At 38.3% G+C, this 19,798-nt stretch overlaps 1 long non-coding RNA gene across 1 annotated transcript in view; it reads right to left on the reverse strand.

Annotated features, from left to right (window-relative positions):
* Positions 1–19,798, reverse strand: part of LOC134602976 (uncharacterized) — a 349,205-nt gene that overhangs the window by 140,237 nt on the left and 189,170 nt on the right. Inside the window, exon 4 of the long non-coding RNA XR_010090449.1 lies at positions 8,359–8,398. This is a non-coding gene — a long non-coding RNA (uncharacterized LOC134602976). The remainder of the gene's footprint in view (positions 1–8,358; positions 8,399–19,798) is intronic.

Below are 19,798 nucleotides of genomic sequence, written 5' to 3' on the forward strand. Positions count from 1 at the left end.
TTAAAATTCATTTAACATTTTATAATCACTTAAAGAAAAAAGCCAACTGAAGAATTTTTTTACCCTGCCCTTTAACCCCTTAAGGACCAAACTTCTGGAATAAAAGGGAATCATGACGTGTCAGACATGTCATGTGTCCTTAAGGGGTTAAACTGTTCCCAGTCTTTTATAAAGAAAAAGAATGAATAATCACTTAATTCTTCTTCTTAAGATTCCTTCTCTGTTACCATTCAATACTATAAAACTTCCTGTAATTGGAATATTGAATTACAAACCCAAGGCTCCTTGTTAAGCTGATGATGTTCAGCATAGCGAAAAATACTGAAACATGTTAAAGAGTAGCTTAGCTTTTATTATTTCTGGAGGGCTGATTAAAACTTAGCAAATGCACTTCAGATGATGTATGTGGACTCTATAGAATAGACGTTGCACTGCAGGGGACATACATTATTCAAAACAAAACCTTATAAAGCCATTTTCTACTTCAATAATGGGACATTGTTAGATTGTCCATTTCTAGTGTAATGTAGCAGTCTTATTTAAACTGGTATCTCGTCTGTTAATTAGTGAGCATAGAAGGGGGTGTCCATTGACAAGTAGCCCTTGTTGGCAATAAGAAAAAAAACACAAAAAAAAAACAAGTTGAATATTACATTGTAAATTTTAAGAGTAAAATATTGAGGATTTAAACTTAAGCCCATGGTTATATTATGGTTAAAAAAAAAAAAAAAAAAAAAAAGGGGTCTATTAATTCAGGTTACAGCATAATAATCCTTAAATATTAAATTGCGATTGTAAATTAATCCAAATAAATCGGTTACTGCTAAAAAAAAAGGTGAATAATGTTTGTTAAAATAGTTTGTTTTCCAACTTTCTTAAATGGCAGCATTAACTCTGTGACCCATTATTTAAGTGTAATACAATTAAAGGGACACTGTAGGCACCCAGACCACTTCAGCTCATTGAAGTGGTCTGGGTGCAATTCCCAATGTCACTTAACCCTACAGTGGTAATTATTGCAGTTTCTGAGAAACTGCAACAATTACCTTGCAGGCAGGTAATGCCTTTTCACAAACTCAAAGCGTGCCATTTTGTTTTTTGCTGAAAGTAATGGCTTTCTTCTGGCCACTCTGCCATAAAGCCCAAATCTATGGAGCGTACTTCTTATTGTTGTCCTATGTACAGATACTCCAGTCTCTGCTGTGGAACTCTGCAGCTCCTCCAGGGTTACCTTAGGTCTCTCTCCTGGGGATCATCAAAGATTTGGATATTTTTTTTATAACCTAACCCTGACTTGTACTTCTCAATAATTGTCCCTTACTTGTTTGGAGAGTCCCTTGGTCTTCATGGCAGTGTTTGGTTAGTGGTGCCTCTTGCTTAGGTGTTGCAGCCTCTGGGGCCTTTCAAAAAAGGTGTGTATATGTAATGACAGATCATGTGACACTTAGATTGCACACAAGTGGACATCATTTCACTAATTATGTGACTTCTGAAGCTAATTGGTTGCACCAGAGCTTTTTATGGGCTTTATAACAAAGGGGGTGAATACATACTCACATGCAAATTTTCTGTTTTCTATTCCTAAAAAATAGTTTTATGTATATATTTTTCTCATTTCACTTCACCAATTTAGACTATTGTGTTCTGATCCATCACATAAAATTCAGATTAACAAAACATTGAACTTAAGGCTGTAATGTAACAAAATAGGTAAAAAGTCAAGGGGGGTGAATACTTTTGCAACGCACTGTATCTGGAATCCAAAGTGATTTTCAAATTCAAGGTTAAAATAGCCGAACTGGAAAAGTCAGCTTTCCTACCAGTTCAGCTACTTAGTTTTTATTTTGAAGTTTACTTTAAAATTCCCAACAATTCTCACTTTAGTAAATAGCCCGGTCATAATTTTCTGGAAACAGCCAATGTACATAGATGTAGACAGAGTAGGAACTTGGTTTAAAGCACAGTGGAGTAGTGAGGAGAGAAAAAAACAAAACAAACAAGAAAGATTTTTATTTATTTATTTTTTTACACAATTTTATAATGGATATAAAAAACAAAACCTTAAAAAAAGTCTCCTAAATATGGAATGAACAGAATTTAAAATAATACCACAAAAGTAGAAAATAGCTTTTTTTCATGCCAGGAACATTTCCAAATTAAGCATAAGACATAGCCTCTCCTTGGAAACAAGTGTAAAAAGGGTGGACATTACTCCGCCAGACACTTTTACTGTAAAGTTCTGAGCAGTGGAGTCATTTCCAAATATTACTCAGTTTTATAGAGTGGCTGGTGTGAATTTATTGCAGTCACTTCCATAGTTTAACTTCCTGCTAATGTGGATTAAAAATAAAGAATGAGAGGAAGTGGGAAGCTTAATCTACGGGTAAGCAAAGTGAAAGTATAACGGCAGTGGGAGATATCAGAATAGAAGGAAAGGGCACAATACACAATCAAAACGTCAGATTTTCTTTTAGGAGTGATAAAACTGCTGATTATCTCCATATGTGAACAGCAGTCAATCGCCAGAGGCAACGAAAAACAGACAGTACAGGCATTGCCACTCTAATAATTGGATCACAAACAAGGCATTAAAAAGAACACCTTAAAAAAACAAGTCATGAAAAAGATTTGGCTCTCTAGCCATCTATCCTCCGCTTAAATCATCAGCAAAGACACACCAACTTCCAACATGACTAATGAGCAATAGATTATAGAAATAGTATAGAAAGCTTTGAAATTCCACCTTATTATCTGTTTGGTCCAGATGTCTATACTCCCATCATCTTCGTTTTTGCACCTGAGCTTTCTACTTCTATCCATGAATTCAAACACAAGGCCACCATGGCTAAAATACCCAGGTAGGGATGCATGAAAAGTTTAAAGGGACACTATAGGCACCCAGACCACTTCAGCTCATTGAAGTGGTCTGAGCGCACAATCCTAGGTCTACCAGACAGCCACTAGAGGGACTTCCGGGTTGTTAGGAAACTTTTGGTCGCCTGACGCTGGACGTCTTCATGCTATGTACGAGGACATAAAGCGCCACCTGAAACCCCATAGGATAGCATTATATAAATGCCACGCATGCACATTATGTCTCCCCTGCCAGGGTAGGAGCGAAGGAGGAGCCAAGCAAGCATCGAGGTAAATGACAGAATCTGTTTTTAACCCCTTCTGCACTATAAGTGGGGAGGGGAGCACTATAACGAACTATAGTGTCAGGAAAGCAACTTTGTTTCCCTGGTACTATATGGTTTCCCTTTAAAGAAGACTTTGCGGACAGGCAAATTAAAGAATGAAATGCACAAGATGACGTTGCATACCTCATAAATAAGGCCAAGGATTTTCCCCTGAAGTCAACAAGGACAAACTCAGAAGACTCACAGCACAGCTCAGATTGATTTTACATAGTTGAATGAACAATATTCGTTGCATTGAAATGGAGTTGAATTCTAGCAATGCATATTTCCTGTGTTGGCATTTGTAGGCTCTAGAACAATATTGTCATTTATTTAGTTTTCTCTCTTTATTTTAAGTGGAAGGCTTTACGGTTAGGTGGGGCGGCCAAACTCAGTTCAATCTTTGATGAAATACAATGCAACCTATGGGATTGTCAGACAGGAAGAGTACCACGTTCAAGCTGCCATCTGGACTACAATTCAAAACATTGTGAAATCTATAGTAACACAGAGGCAGCATTGAGACCTGAGCTCAGCAAAGGTTCACACAATTCTAGGAAAAAAGGGAGAGGTTTTTGTTTTGTTTTTTTAAATAATCATAGAAAAAGAATATTTCTGCTGGTTTGGATTAAGATGTTTAGAACAGCGAAAACTTCAGATACCCATTTCTCAAATCCAGTCTTTGAGTTGAACTTTTTTTTTATTTTATTCTTAAAGGGACACTATAGCCACCCAGACCACTTCAGCTCAATGAAGTGGTCTGGGTGCCAGGTCCCTCAGGTTTTAACCCTTCAGATGCAAACATAGCAGTTTCAGTTTCTTCCGGACAGCCACTCGAGGCACATCTGCGAGGCTGGAGGCATATTATGCCTCCATCGCACAGAGCGTCCATAGGAAAGCATTGAGAAATGCTTTCCTATCAACACTTTGAATGCACGCATGCGGCTCCGCTGACGTCAGACGGGGGAGTTGACATCGGCGGGGTAGGAGAGGTAACCAGCGCCGAGGAGGAGTTTTAACTGAAGGAGTTTTAACCCCTTCAGCGCCACGGGAGGGGGACCCTGAGGGTGGGGGCACCCTCAGGGCACTATAGTGTCAGGAAAACCGCTTTGTTTTCCTGACACTATAGTGATCCTTTAAATTTCTAGTACAGTTTTCTAGCAATGTTATACAAAACAACATTTTTAAAAAATAGACAAAAACTAAAAATGATAGATATTCAGTAAAAACAATTACATCTAATGCAATACAATTTCCATGAGAGCCATTGTTATACAGGTTTGCCAGCTTATGTTAGATTTGTATACTTATTTCGGCTGAATTCCATTGAACGCCACTACCTTAAAATAAGGCTTACGTTTCTATCCCTGTTTATTATATCCAAATTGGCTTTTGTCTGCTTTTCAGTAGAGGGAGATAGAGTTGTCACCAAGGTTTTAGTCAGTGTATCGCAATCTAGAATTCTCATTTGTACTTTGATGGAGGTGAGCTAAACTAAGGTTGATTAGACAATGAGGGATTCACTCACCTAGGTAAATCATGGTGCATTGACAGAACAAACAATAGAAAAGCCAAAAATACCCTAGTAAATAACAGAAATATTGATGCTAGTCCATGAAGGAGAGGGGGAAAGGGTAAGAGGAGATGAACAGAATCAAAGGTGATTTAACTCCCTTTTACACTTTTTGTAAAAAGGTAAACAAAAGAGGAAACACTCATTACCCTTAAAAACACTAGTTTACGTGCCGATATGTTTGTTAAAGGAACACTATAGTGTGAGGAATACAAAACTCCTGCCTCCTCGACCTAGAAACCTAATGCATGTGCTCAGCATGGGCATTTACCCTTCCCCATAGGAGAGCATTGAGTCAATGCTTTCCTATGGGGTTTGCAAGACACTGGACCTCCTCATGCATAGTGTGAGGACGTCCAATGCCATTATATGGAATTAAACCCTGTGAAACTGCAGGAAGAGCATCTACTGTTTGGGAGACATCCCTCTGTTCAAAATTCCATTTATGGAAAATGGAATTTTGAACAGAGGGATTTCAACAGGTTTCTGAAAAAAAAGGAATCCTGCTTTTTTTCCCCCTCAATGCTTGAAGCAGACCAACTGTGGTGAGACTATGCTGGCCAAGTACAAACGATTCCAGCTAGAGCCAGCTATATGAGGCACTGGTAAATGTGAGTGGTTCTGTGTAAAAAACGATTTATACCCATTAGAGTGACAATATTGCATTATGAAAAGATGTCCCCTTATGGTTTTAGATAGATTCAAGACTTCTTTCTTTGGTATTTAAACAAACAACACTCAGAGGAGTCTTTTTATAAGTATTTGTATTTTATTTGTGGTATTGTGCACTTCCCGTTTTAGTATTTATGTTTTAAATTGTACCGAGGTGGGTGATCGTCAGTATTGGGGATTGTAGTACAATTAGTGCCAATCACACCTTATGGACTTATTTTGTATCCTACTCACATACCTTTAAATTAATTACATTTCAACAAAGATGTCAAATCCATGGGAAAAAAAAAATATTTAGAATTCTTATTGCTTGATAATTTCAGCATTTTTTATGTATACATACATTATTTTTGTTGATGAGGCAAGGCTGTTCATGAGAGGATGAGACATACAAAATATATACACACACACACACACACATACTTTCAGTTGCGGAACTAATGTAAAGAGGGCCCTGGTGCAAGAACGTTTTTGAGTCCCCTCCTTTAGTGCAATAGTGGTCAAAAGATAGATCTCCATCTGTCGCTCAACTACAACAATGCTATGCCAGCTGGGAATCTACCATTTGCCCTTTCTTGCTGGGTTGTATTTGTGAGCAGTGTTTGTGCATTTGAATGGAAGCATGTTTTTGTATAGAGTATGCGTGTGCATGTAGGGGTATTTTTGTATGCACTGTTGCCATTGGAATGCAGTGGTGTACTTCTGTGTAGTATTGGCTTTTAAATGCAGGTGTGCTTTTGTGTGTAATGTTGGTGTTTGACTGAAGATGTGCTTGTATATGAATTTTTGTTTTTTTAATACAGGGGTGTGTTTGTATGTAATGTTGGCTTTTAAATGTGGATGCACATTCATGTTTAGTAATGGTGTTTTAGGGAAGGGGTGTGTATGTGTATATATATATATATATATATATATATATATATATATATATATATATATATATATATATATATATATATATTTTTTTTTTTTTTTTTTTTGGGGGGGGATAAAAAAAAACCCCAGAAAATTAGTAAGGTGACACAAAAACTATTTAAAGTGCAAGTTATTTCACCCAAAATATTGATATTGTCACTAATAAATACATGCAGCAACCACAACAATTCTTGTAAATAGATACCCAACAATCAATAAAAAAAAATATATAATTTGTACTGCACACCTATTTAATTATATAATTTTGGAGTTTGAATGCAAGGGTCTGTTTTTGTATGTAATATTTGTGTTATATTGCAGGAGCGTGTTTGCATGTTGTGTTGGTGATTGATTGCTTGGACGCTGACATACACTGCCACTTACATACAAACTTACACAGATATACAGATACATTAACACACATCCTGACATTTACAACTACACAGATGCACACCATGACACACATGCACACACGGTCACTTCCTCCCAGCCAGGTATTACAGGCACCAGACCAGGCCCCTATTCAGCGTTAGAAAAATAATAAAGTCCATGAGCCACTCTATGAGCCCCCAAATTTGTGCAGCCACTGCATACTTTTGCACTCATGTATAAAATGTGTGGTATTCAATAGGACTCCAAAGGAAGCACTAGGTTTTCTTAGTAAAATGCTGCCCCCCCCCCCCCACATATTTTGGGGTGTCTATGCAATTGTGCCTTTTCTAATGTAATCTATTTTTAGAAACATTTTAATGGTATCCTTGGTCATTATTAAATCATTTAATGTTTACAGCCTTTCTACAACTCTTTCTGTGGTTAGTTACAACCCTCTGCGCATAACACCTGTGTACCCACCCTCCGTCCTGGTTTTAAAACATCCTCGTGCTGTTCATTATCTTAACATGTGCCAGATGTTGGTGATATCTGTGTACGTCCTGAAGATGACCAACAACTCTGGGTGCCATGGTCGATATATACACACACACGTCACTTGTGATAGTCCATGTAGAGAGACACAGTCTAAGGTTAAATTAATTTTTTAATAAGAGTGGTTTTGCGAGATTTAAAGCTCTTGATTCTTATATTACATCAAAGCAGTTATTCTAAGCTTTGGAAAGAGTCACTGAGACAGAGTTGTCTTACTGCTTCATCAGAGGAAACACTTAATGGTTTGCTCATAAAACAAACAGAACACTTCAATAATATGTGTGACTGATTACTTGACATTATGGCATGCTTTCCCTCCTGCTCACCAAACCACTACTGATGGCTCCAGATGTGATCCAACCAATGTTGAAACCACTCATAATGCTAATTTATTCAGGAATTTCACAGTAGCTAATAATAGTTGTGTAGCTGACCACAAAACGTTACCACTGTTTACTATATTAACCTAAAAGTACAAAATAGGGACAGACATTGCAAAAATAACTGTGGCTAACCCCATAAGGCCTAATGTCAAACTATGTCACAATAACCAACCACTCTTATCCTGACATTTACCTGGTGACAGCAGGCCTCCGTAGAGCGGCTGATTTGTTATAAATTATTAATAGCAGCATGCATGGCATATCATTCGTTCATTACAACATATGTATTATTTAATTATAGTTAGTTATACACATTGGTGTGTGCTTTCACATTTCAATAAATAAACCGTACAATATAACACATTGTATTTTTACCATATTAATCCTCTAGGTACCAATTAATTTTGGCCGCCATGGGCAATTCTTTACTTATTTCTATCCTTAAAAACTGAATGTTTGTGAAATCAGGGTAAACCCACTAAAGTAAATAAGAAAACACACACACACACACACACACACACACACACATACACACACACATACACACACTTCCAGGCCATGGGAAATGTTCATTAGATGAGTGGTTCCCAGCCCACTAGTCAAGACGCAACATAACGTGGAGTTACTCTAATAATCTTCTCATTCACAATGCAGAATGATTGAAGCAAAAGCAAAACAGGCATACCCGTAATAAGAGGCTCTATTGGCTTACCTGAACGCATCTCATTCGGGGTACCGTTGATCGCCTTCCTCTGAAAAAATGATAGAAAATATAAATAAATCAACAAGATGGATACAATAAAACAATGCCTAAATTAACATCAGATAATTTACTGTTTTGGCCAAAAGGTACAGCAATTGTACTCCTGTTGAGAAATTACCAATTATCAAATGTTTTGGTACTCTGATACTTTATTTGATGTAATCGGCTGTTCTTGCATGCATGGCTCACAGTGAACACTACTGGTATTCCAACATGTGGTTGAGAACATGTTTCTAGAGTATGTCAGATAGACAGCCTGCGAGAGCTACTTCAGATGCTTCAATTTTTAAAGGACTTCATGTGAGGTGTCATCACACAGCACTAAACATGGGCAATGCTTTTTACAGAATTTGATTCATGAAATTCATTGAATTGTTGGACTATATAGATTGCATGCGCCACATGTCTTTAATGCTTCTCTCATAGAAGCATGTAATTGGACAGGATTGATCAGAATTAAACACTCCATCAAAAGAGGATTGGTAACTGCGAGGAGTCTGTCTCAGTGCTGGAATATAGGGACGTTTCATAGCGACTGTAATTTAAAAATAAATGGGGAGCTCAGTATTCTAAACTTAAAGGAATACATTTATATTTTTATTTATTTCATTATATCTTCCTTTAAGAAAACAGCAGTCACTCCCTGGTTTGTTGAGCATTATTTGTTATGCTTCAGAGATCAGGGAAACTCAGTGCAAGTGACTATTTTATTGCGTTATTTTCAATTTATTGTATTAACAAAGTATTTAAATATCAGCCCAAAGGGTCTCTTTAATAATCTTTTCTATCAATTTCATACCAGACAGTGCCTCACTGTAAAAGCCATAAACGTCACTGACCAGTTCCCCATCTGCTTTCTGGTGGAAGCAGACAGGAACAAACAGCAAAGATATTTGAACTAAATTGTGTTATTTCAGGCACATATTTGTAAAAGGAAAATGTTTAATCCATACGGAGTCAGAATGAACATGACTATTAACACTGAAGTATTCAGTCTCCTCCAGGTTGCTAGGTTTTTAAAACTCCAGAATCCTCATTGGACTCTCCTTTTTTACCTTATTCCAAAGACCAACATTAAAAAATTTTTTTTTTTTTTTAAACAATTATGCTTTTAACAGAAAAAATAAGTTAATATGAAATATAGAAAATAAAATACGACTTAGGGAGGGTTATGTATTACCAATTCACAGAGCACCACTCTAATCCCCGTGCAAGAAAAGGTCAAACTTGTGCCACAAAACTACAATACAATCTTTTTGTTGGAGGTATGCCGGTTAGTGCAACATATATTAGCCATATGATCTATGTTTTATTAAACTGTTAATTGTGATGAATGGAAAACTGAATGCAAAGTATAATCTAAAATTTGGAAAAGGGAAAGGTTTAACAGAAGGGTTTTTTCAGCTTACCTATTCGACCTAAAATTTACAAATTTAGTTTCCAATTCACAGTCACTCAGTAATTGTTTTTTTTTTTTTTTCAGCAAACACACTCTTTAGAGTTATAAGTACAAATGACGTAGTTTCAAAAATTGCATTTCACCAGCATAGGAGCTACTTTGGAATAAATGCACTCTGCACACTCACATTCAAACTTAAAAAGCCTTTAATCAAAGCTAATGAAGATTGCAGACCAAAAGTATTGTTTAGACTCCCCATCTTTGCATGAGAAAAAAAAATGCATTGTGCTGTGCTGGTAGTATGTGGACTGCAAATTCACATGTGGGCCCTTCAGCCATATAGTTAACACAGAAACAAACATGTAAACAAGTCTTATAGTGAATACATGATCTATAACATTTGACCAATGTTCGATGCATCAATTTTACAAAAATGCACCAAACACAAGATCAAACACGGACTATATTGAATATATTATCGTATGCATTTTTGCTTAAAATAAAGCTTTTTGTTTGTGTAACTCTGGAGCCCAATAGATATTTTTTTTCTTTAGACCAAAGAACAATTCCAGGGCTGCCCCCTCCTTATGGAATGCCCTCTTGCCAGGGCTGGCCCAAGACATTGTGCTGTCTCGCTCTCACCAAAACCACGCTCACAACCATTATCTTATGCAGTGTGTGTAGTGAACACATTGTGAGTGTGTATAGTGGATGCAGTGTGTGTGTAGTGGCATGGTAAAACTCAGATATGCAGTGCATGCTGCGCAGAGCGTTGCCATGGTAATCCATGGCTCGCGAGAGGAGAGGACAAAAAAAAAACCGTAAGTGTACTTCTTTAGAGAAATCTTTCAGCTTGCCCCTTAACTCCTCATCCATTATAACCTTTTACTGCTGTCTCCGATCTACCGTGCCACTTCCGCCCATCACCTATCCAACGCGATTTTCTAATCATGTAATTCCCTCAGTTTGTCCTTCATCCTTTTAGATCGTAAGTGTGTTTGAGCAAGGCTCTCTATACTGCACGTTAAATGTGTTTTGTCAGAATTAATTGTTTGTTTGTCTTGGTTTATCTATTGTAGAGTGCTGCAAAATATGTTGGGTCTGTGTAAAAATTATTGTAATTGTATCGTTTTTGGGTTGGTTTTTTTTGTACTGAATACATGCCGTAGGTGTCAAAGCTGGTCATCCAGTTCTATCAAGAGCACATATTTTAGATATCTTTCATGATAAGAAATGAATTGTTTTATTTTAAAATGCGTAAACAAACTAATAGAACAAGTATTTCTACACATTAGAAAGTTTTGAAAAGATTCAACAGGACTTGTCAAATACAACACATGGTCTTAACCAGGCCCGGACTGGCCATCGGGCATACCGGGCAAATGCCCGGTGGGCAGCGATGGCCGTGGGGCCGAGGCCGGCAGGGGAGATCACAGGATCTCCCCTGCCAGTCTCTGCAGGGCCAGCGCTACCCGAGCGCCGGCCCTGCTGTGTGCTTCCATGGGCCGGTGGGGAGATCAAAGATCTCCCTCACCGGCCCAGAGACACTGACAGGCGGCCGCTGGCAGGAGAGGGAGTGAGGGAGGGAGGCAGACGAGAGGACCAGCGGAGCTCTAACCAGCAGCTCCGCCGGGTCCTCTCGCGAGGTCTGAGCGTTGCCGCGGTTACCGCGGCAACGCTCAGATCTCGCGAGAGTGAACTATAGCCTTCAGGCTAAAGTTCACTCTCACCACTGGACCACCAGGGAAGGAAGCTGCACGGCACCCTCCCACCCCCCAGCCCCAGGCAGAACGGATCCCCCTCTCCCCACAGGCAGAACAACTCCCCCCCTCCTTCCAGGCTAAAAGGTAAGAAGGGAGGAGGGGGAGATATAACTTTTTTTTTTTTTTTTTTTTATTAATAAAAAATATATATTTAAATGTAAATAAAATATACATTCACACTCACACACACAGCACACAGACACACACAGCACCCTCAGACACACACAGCACCCTCAGGCACACACACAGCACCCCCAGACACACACACAGCACCCCCAGACACACAAACAGCACCCTCAGACACACACACAGCACCCAAACATACACAGCGCACTCAAACACACACAGCGCACTCAAACACACACAGCGCACTCAAACACACACAGCACCCTCAGACACACACACACAGCACCCTCAGACACACACACAGCACCCTCAGACACACACATAGCACACTCAGACACACACACACACAGCACCCCCAGACACACACAGCACCCTCAGACACACACAGCACCCTCAGACACACACAGCACCCTCAGACACACACAGCACCCTCAGACACACACAGCGCCCTCAGACACACACAGCGCCCTCAGACACACACAGCACCCTCAGACACACACAGCACCCAAACATACACAGTGCACTCAAACACACACAGCGCACTCAGACACACACATAGCACCCTCAGACACACACACATAGCACCCCCACACACACACAGCACCCCCAGACACACACAGCACCCTCACACACACACAGCACCGTCAGACACACACACAGCACCGTCAGACACACACAGCACCCTCAGACACACACACAGCACCCTCAGACACACACACAGCACCCAAACACACAGCACCCTCAGACACACACACAGCACCCTCGCTCACACATATACAGCACACTCCCACACACACATATATATATATATATATATATATATATATATATATATATATATATATATATATATATATATATATATATATATATATATATAAATAAAATAACCCTCAGTGAGTTAACAGACAAAGAAAATTAGAAACCTAGAATGTGACGGCACATGAAAAAACACCCTCACACACAGCACCACTCTTACATACACACACACTGCGCCCCTCACGCATACAATATGTCCAAATATATATATATATACACACACACACACACTAAAGCAACCCTCACACTGCGCCACTACACACATTACGCTCCAGATACACGCTAGATCCCTTACCCTATATGCACTCTTAATCCTCTACACACACACACACACACACACACACAATCTCCTATACACACTCTGGGTCCTTTACACAGTAGATCTCCTACACACACACTACATTCCTTGTCAGCAAACACATACAACATTCTCTAAACACACCCTCTCTACAACCCCTACACACACTACGTCACCTATACACACACACTTCAACCCATATGCACACACTCGCTACATCCCCTATAACACTATGCTCCCTATACACAAACTCTCTACAGCCCCTAGCCACACATATTACACCACAAACACAAAAGAAATTGACCTATTTACACAATACCACACCACACTCTACACACACGCAATCCCACAAGCAGGCTCCATACACATGCACCATACACTTTTCTGGCCCTTTTGTCCTCTGGTATCCCACTTGTGGAGACACCAGAGACAATTTAAAAGCAAACTCAGCGCAAGCATGTTATTAAATTTGCTTGCGCTGCGCAGAACAAATTCAGGGCCTTTTTCTAATGCCAGAGCTCCTCAGCGGGGCTCTGCGCATTGAACTAACATGCTCACTTTGAGAGGGGCTGTGCTTGTCATTAGTGATGACAAAACACACCCTCTCTGGCCCCGCCCCCTTCTTAGGGGGCCGCTCTGATTGAAAAATGCCCGGGCCTAATTTTTTTCCCAGTCCGGCCCTGGTCTTAACAATAAAATATATTGTTTTAAACTTATCAGACTCATTGTAAAAGGTGAATGGACTTCTTTATGAAAGAAAAGTTAAATACTTGGAAATACAGAGTACACACAAGCTACTGATAACTCACTTTCCATTGGATCTAGCATACAGTTTGTTTCTACCACTGACAAAGAAAACAGTAGAAAAACATATTACAAATTCCCCTTCCTGTAACAAGTAGGTCTGATAAGTGAGATCAATCTTTAAAAGAACATTATAGGGTCGGGAATACAACTTTGTGTTAAAAATAAATAAAAATACATGTTAGGGGGCTGGTTCCGCTTAGATAAGTATAAAACTTACCTTTTTTGCAGCGTCGTGCGCGTCCAGTTGCAGTTGAATTTGCCCCCCCTCTTCCTCCCTGGCTGAGATCATCAGAATTAATTATCGCAGCCAATCCAATGCTTTCCCTTAGGAATACATTGAAAGACCAATAAGCAGGCAGAGCATGGGGACAATGTGTGACTGCCACTAGAGGTGTTCTAAGGCAGTAATGTAAACACTGCCTTTTCTCTGAAAAGGCTGTGTTGACTGCCTGTCCCTGCAGGCCTTTTAATGTAGCCTCCAGAACAACTATATTAAAGGACCACTCTAGGCACCCAGACCACTTCAGCTTAACAAAATGGTCTGGGTGCCAGTTCCCTCTAGGATTAACCCTTTTTTTTATAAACAAAGAAACTGACAGCCGCTAGAGGTGCTTTGCGTGATTCTCACTGACAGCTGCTAGAGGCGCTTGCGTGATTCTCACTGTGAAAATCACAGTGAGAGCACGCAAGCGTCCATAGGAAAGCATTGTAAATGCTTTCCTATGAGACCGGCTGAATGCGCGTGCAGCTCTTGCCGCGCATGTGCATTCAGCCGAAAGGGAGGATCAGAGGCGGAGAGGAGGAGGAGAGCTCCCCGCCCTGCGCTGGAGTAAAGGTAAGTTTTAACCCTTTACTCTCCCCAGAGCCCGGCGGGAGGGGGTCCCTGAGGGTGGGGGCACCCTCAGGGCACTATAGTGCCAGGAAAATTAGTATGTTTTCCTGGCACTATAGTGGTCCTTTAAGCTGTAGTTACTCTGGTGACTATAGTGTCCCTTTAAATATATATGTTTTGTGAGCAACAAATAAGCCTCAAAACTAAACATGTCATATTCAATTTGTATACAAATCAAAAACATTTGTAATAGTGTTTCAGATTACGAGCTCCGTGTCTCCCAAAATGTTTTTACAGTATTTTCAAAATAAGATCTATTTAAAAAAAAAAAAAAAAAAAAAACACAACCACAGACACAAACTTGGAACCATATAGGTGACAAATCGACTAATGTCAAACCATCCAAAATGAAAATGATCCGTTTATGTGCTGAATTGTGGGAGGGAGTATAGGTCTAATGGAGCTACCAATTCTAAAATGTTACGTTCATACGATCTGCATGTTTGATAACTACTTGGCAGACACAATGTATGTTGACAAATGAACGCTTTAAATAAGACTCATTTTTCCATGACCAGATCACTTAATTAGTTTTTCAGGACGCGGGGAAGTTACAGAAAGATTCAAGTCATTTAAGCTGGAAAAAAAAAACCAAAAAACAAAACACATTTTCTATCTCCATGGTTCAGACTAAAGCTTTCATATCACATAACGCCTTAAGTACTTTAATTTTATATAATGATATGGCTTGTGTTTGTATACGTAAGCCATGGGAAAAAAATATTGCATTCGTCAGCAATAGGTTAGACAGGGAGACAGAAAATGCACGAGTCACTTAATTTATATCTGACTTTCAGCATCACTGGAGACTTTATTATTATTATTATTGTTATCATCATCATTTATTTATATAGAGTCAACAAATTCCGCAGGTCTGAATGTGCAGAGTAAAGGGTTTACCAACTAAATGTAATTTGATCGACATAGGGAAAGCAAAGTTCATTTTAAAGAGGCTACATTTTTGCATTACACTTACAACAAAGGACATGTGTGTCGGTGTGTGCATCTGTATGTCTGTATCTGCAGGTGTGGATTCCAAATATTTTGTATCTGCATGTATGTCATTGTATGTGTGTGTGTCTGTATATCTGCATGTGTGTTAGTTGTGTATATTTGTAGCAGTGTGTATTAAAAATGCAGTCAAAACACTAGACATACATCTGTATTAAAATACCATCATAATATATAACCCTGCATTAAAAAAAAAAACCCACCAACACTAAATACAAACATACCCCTTTCAAAAGCAAAAAATACACACAAGTACACCTCTGCTTTCATTTGGCAACAGTACACACATACATACACATACACACACACACACACACACACAAAAACAAACACTGCTCGGTGTGGAATACAACCCTGCAAGAATGGGAAAATGGTAGATTGCCAGTTGACAATGCATTGTGGGACTTACCTTTTGGCCACCCTTACAACAGAGGGGATACAAACTAAATTCTTGCATTAGGGCCCTCGTTATGTTAGTTATGCCACCGATTCATGCCTCCCAAAATATTGTTGGCTACAGTACAGTCAATCAGAAGAGATGATGAATGGTGATCTGCCATTGTATAGGTGTATGTATGTACTCTGACTGCACATTGCACAAACATTAGTAGAGGACAAAGTACTGCTCCCTTCTCAGAGGTTTGGGGGAAAAGGCCATTCTTCCAATTCCAGTTAATTATAGATACTCTCATAATCAGTAACTGTGGCAAGGGAACAGGTGATCCTTGTACCACAACCTATGCAATCAGCATATGTTATAGTCCTTGGAATTACTTTTATAATCTTAAAAGAAACAAAACAATTTGCTTGATTGGGCGCTGTGGATTTTTAAAATAATTATCTTTACAATAAGGTAAGCTAGTACAAAGCTGACATTTTAGTCTATCCTACAAACATTACATAGAGCTAGACGGACTGGAGTGGTTGCACGTTTTTGGAGACTTAAAGGACCACACTAGGCACCCAGACCACTTCAGCTTAATGAAGTGGTCTGGGTGCCAGGTCCAGCTAGGGTTAACCCATTTTTTTATAAACATAGCAGTTTCAGAGAAACTGCTATGTTTATAAATGGGTTAATCCAGCCCTCAAATCCTCTAGTGGCTGTCTCATTGACAGCCGCTAAAGGCGCTTGCGTGATTCTCACTGTGAAAATCACAGTGAGAGCACGCAAGCGTCCATAGGAAAGCATTGTAAATGCTTTCCTATGAGACCGGCTGAATGCGCGCGCAGCTCTTGCCGCGCGTGCGCATTCAGCCGAATGGGAGGAGAGGAGGAGGATCGGAGGAGAAGAGCTCCCCGCCCAGCGCTGGAGAAAGGTAAGTTTTAACCCCTTTCCTCATCCCAGAGCCAGGCGGGAGGTTGACCCTGAGGGTGGAGGCACCCTCAGGGCACTATAGTGCCAGGAAAACGAGTGTTTTCCTGGCACTATAGTGGTCCTTTAATGCTTTTTAGGCATTATAGGATACTGCAATGCTCCATTATGTTCTATGCAACAATACAATAGACTAATATCTAAAACACAAAGTTACAGTATATACATAAAAATGATTCAGCCCCATTTGACTTAAAAAAACAAAACAAAAAAAAAAAACAAGTGTGCACACACACCCACACACAATTTACTTGAAAAATATTTGGAGAATACAGTTACTAAATCATTTGAAAAATTACCAGGCAATATGCAAGTTTTTATAAAAAGGCTACACTAAATAGTATTCAGTAATACATTGAATATTCATACACACGCACACATACACACACTAACACACAGCATTCCATCTGTGCCTCTCATTTTTCGATAACAACACTGAGCTCTTTAATGTTTCCTTTCACTCTGCCTCATTTGAGAGATCCCAATCTAGCATATCCTCAGCTGAACCATGTTCTTTGTTAAGGTACTGTACACACACGCAGATGCTTTCACTGGAACATCTTTGGAAAAATAGAGGCTTCAGATTGACAGTTATACAAAGATAAAGCATAAATCACAGATTTATTAAGAGCTGTATTTTATTATAATAGACATTTAACACAAACTAGGATCCAGGTAAACGGTTATTCTCGGTTCCAGACTGCCAGGGGCAGTCCTTACCCAAAGTCCCTTCCCAACAGAAGGCAACTAAGCTCTCTGAACAGTGACAGTAGTAACCTGTTCAGCGCCAAAACATTGCAAATGATTAAAGGGGAACTATCCCTTATCTGGAATTTACAGCATGGATTTAAATTTTTTTAAATCTCATAGCATATAATATACATCCCGCTTCCATTTTCAATACAAAACAGTAAGCTTTGGAATGAGAATTTAATAATTTATTGTTTTTTTTTATTAATATAACTAAAATAATCAATGGAATCCAAAAGAGTGTGCAATGAGAATGTATAAACAAGCAGTTGTGACATAATAAGCTGATGGGATAGCCCAGTGGTTAGTATTTCACATACAAAATCTCAGATCAGCAGGTGCAATCTTCAAAAATATTTCAACTCAGCCCTTCAATTGAGTTGGGTAAAATAGTAAAATGTACCCAGATTTAAAATACAATTTTTGGATAATCATATTAAAACATTGTGAAGCATCCCATGGCAAATATTTTAATATGTTAAATAAATAATTTTATACACTTTGTAGTTGATTCACCAAATTCCAGCAAATTAACATCCAAATGCCAAAAAAATTGGTTAAATTAGCCAAACTGTGACCAAGTGAGAATTTGTCCAAATTAAAAATTTTAACCTAAATTTGGCCAGTTGTATTTCCATGCTCTACATTTTAGACTTGAATAAACGATCCTGAACACGGTAGCGAAATAATTACAGTGTTCGGTAGTGAAATAATTCTGGGAAAGGTTACATTACTTAGAAAAAGGAATGTAACTTCGCACAAAAATCAAATCCATTTTTGACTAATAAAACTAATTGAGAGCTTAATGGCTAATCCTTGCAAAAGACCAGTTAATGACATTTGCAAAAAACGATTATGGCAGAGGTTCCTTAATTTTATATAAAAAAAAAAAAAAAAAACAATTACAAAAAAAGATGTAAGCAACTCAGATGGACATTGTATACATGCATATAGAATATAAAATTAAAGTGTGCATATTTACTATAAGGCTACTGGACAAGGACATATGCTAGCATTATACTAAAATATGTTAGAAAAAAATATTTGGCTAAAGTACCATGTTTTAAATTCATTGTCAGCAATGTATCAGTATTAAAAGTAAATTCTATTAAATTTTAAAATGACTGCCTACATTAAATTTTAAAGTCACATAGTTTGCAGGTTTATTTACTAAACAGTTAATTACTTAAAACTAATTTTATTTTTAGGCCAAGATAGTCAAAGTAAAGGATATAAGTGAACTGGAAATGTTTGAATGATGAGGAAATTTGAATTAAAAAGCACAATTACAGCTATTTCGTCCTGAAATCAGCACATTTGGTTTTGCATCCAAATCTCTGATTAGCAAAAATACATCTTAGTTTTCATCATTTTTAATAAAAACGTTATTATAACTTATGATTTTTTTTTGCCCATTCTATCCTTAACCCATAATACCATTTTTAATTCAAATGATCTTTATCCATTTCTCATGTTGCGGTTTCATAGAAATTGTAGTGAATTATTTTCCGAGTTGCCAGTTTCACTGACATTAAATTGTGCATTTAAAAAACAAATAAATCTACCACTTTTGCTAATCTTTTCACTTTTATGTTATATCTGTGAGGTTACAGTTTTTTATATATTTTTTTAGTTTTATTGTCATGTTTTTCTAGGCAAGATGTGAATGAGAATAGCACAAGAATAGGGTTCGGCAACATGAATTATTTTCAAAACTAAGACATGGGAGAGTACATACATACAGACACACAATAAAAAAAAGGTATGCAAGAGGGAAAAAAAATTGTAAAGAAATAAAAAAATTAATTAAAAAAATGAGGGTGGATACTGAAGCCCTAGGTAGAGTAAATATATGAAGCAGCTATTTGCAAATATGGGCAAAATAACCGATTTATAAAAAAAAAAGGTTTTGGATACAACTTAAGTATTTTTAATACAGCTATTTTTGCAAAACAATTATCAATTTACCACAATTCACTGTTTAGTGAGGAAACCACTGAAACTCTTTAAATTAAACTGTGTGGAAGGGGGTGAGGAGGTTATGCAAGTTACATAGAGCTGTGTAAAATCCATCTGAATTCGTACACACGATCGGCAATGGCAGCTTTAAGAGTTTTAAAATCGGAAAAAGTTAAAAAAAATAAATAAACTA

This window comes from Pelobates fuscus, chromosome 1 (assembly GCF_036172605.1).
Source record: "Pelobates fuscus isolate aPelFus1 chromosome 1, aPelFus1.pri, whole genome shotgun sequence".
Lineage (NCBI taxonomy): Eukaryota > Metazoa > Chordata > Amphibia > Anura > Pelobatidae > Pelobates > Pelobates fuscus.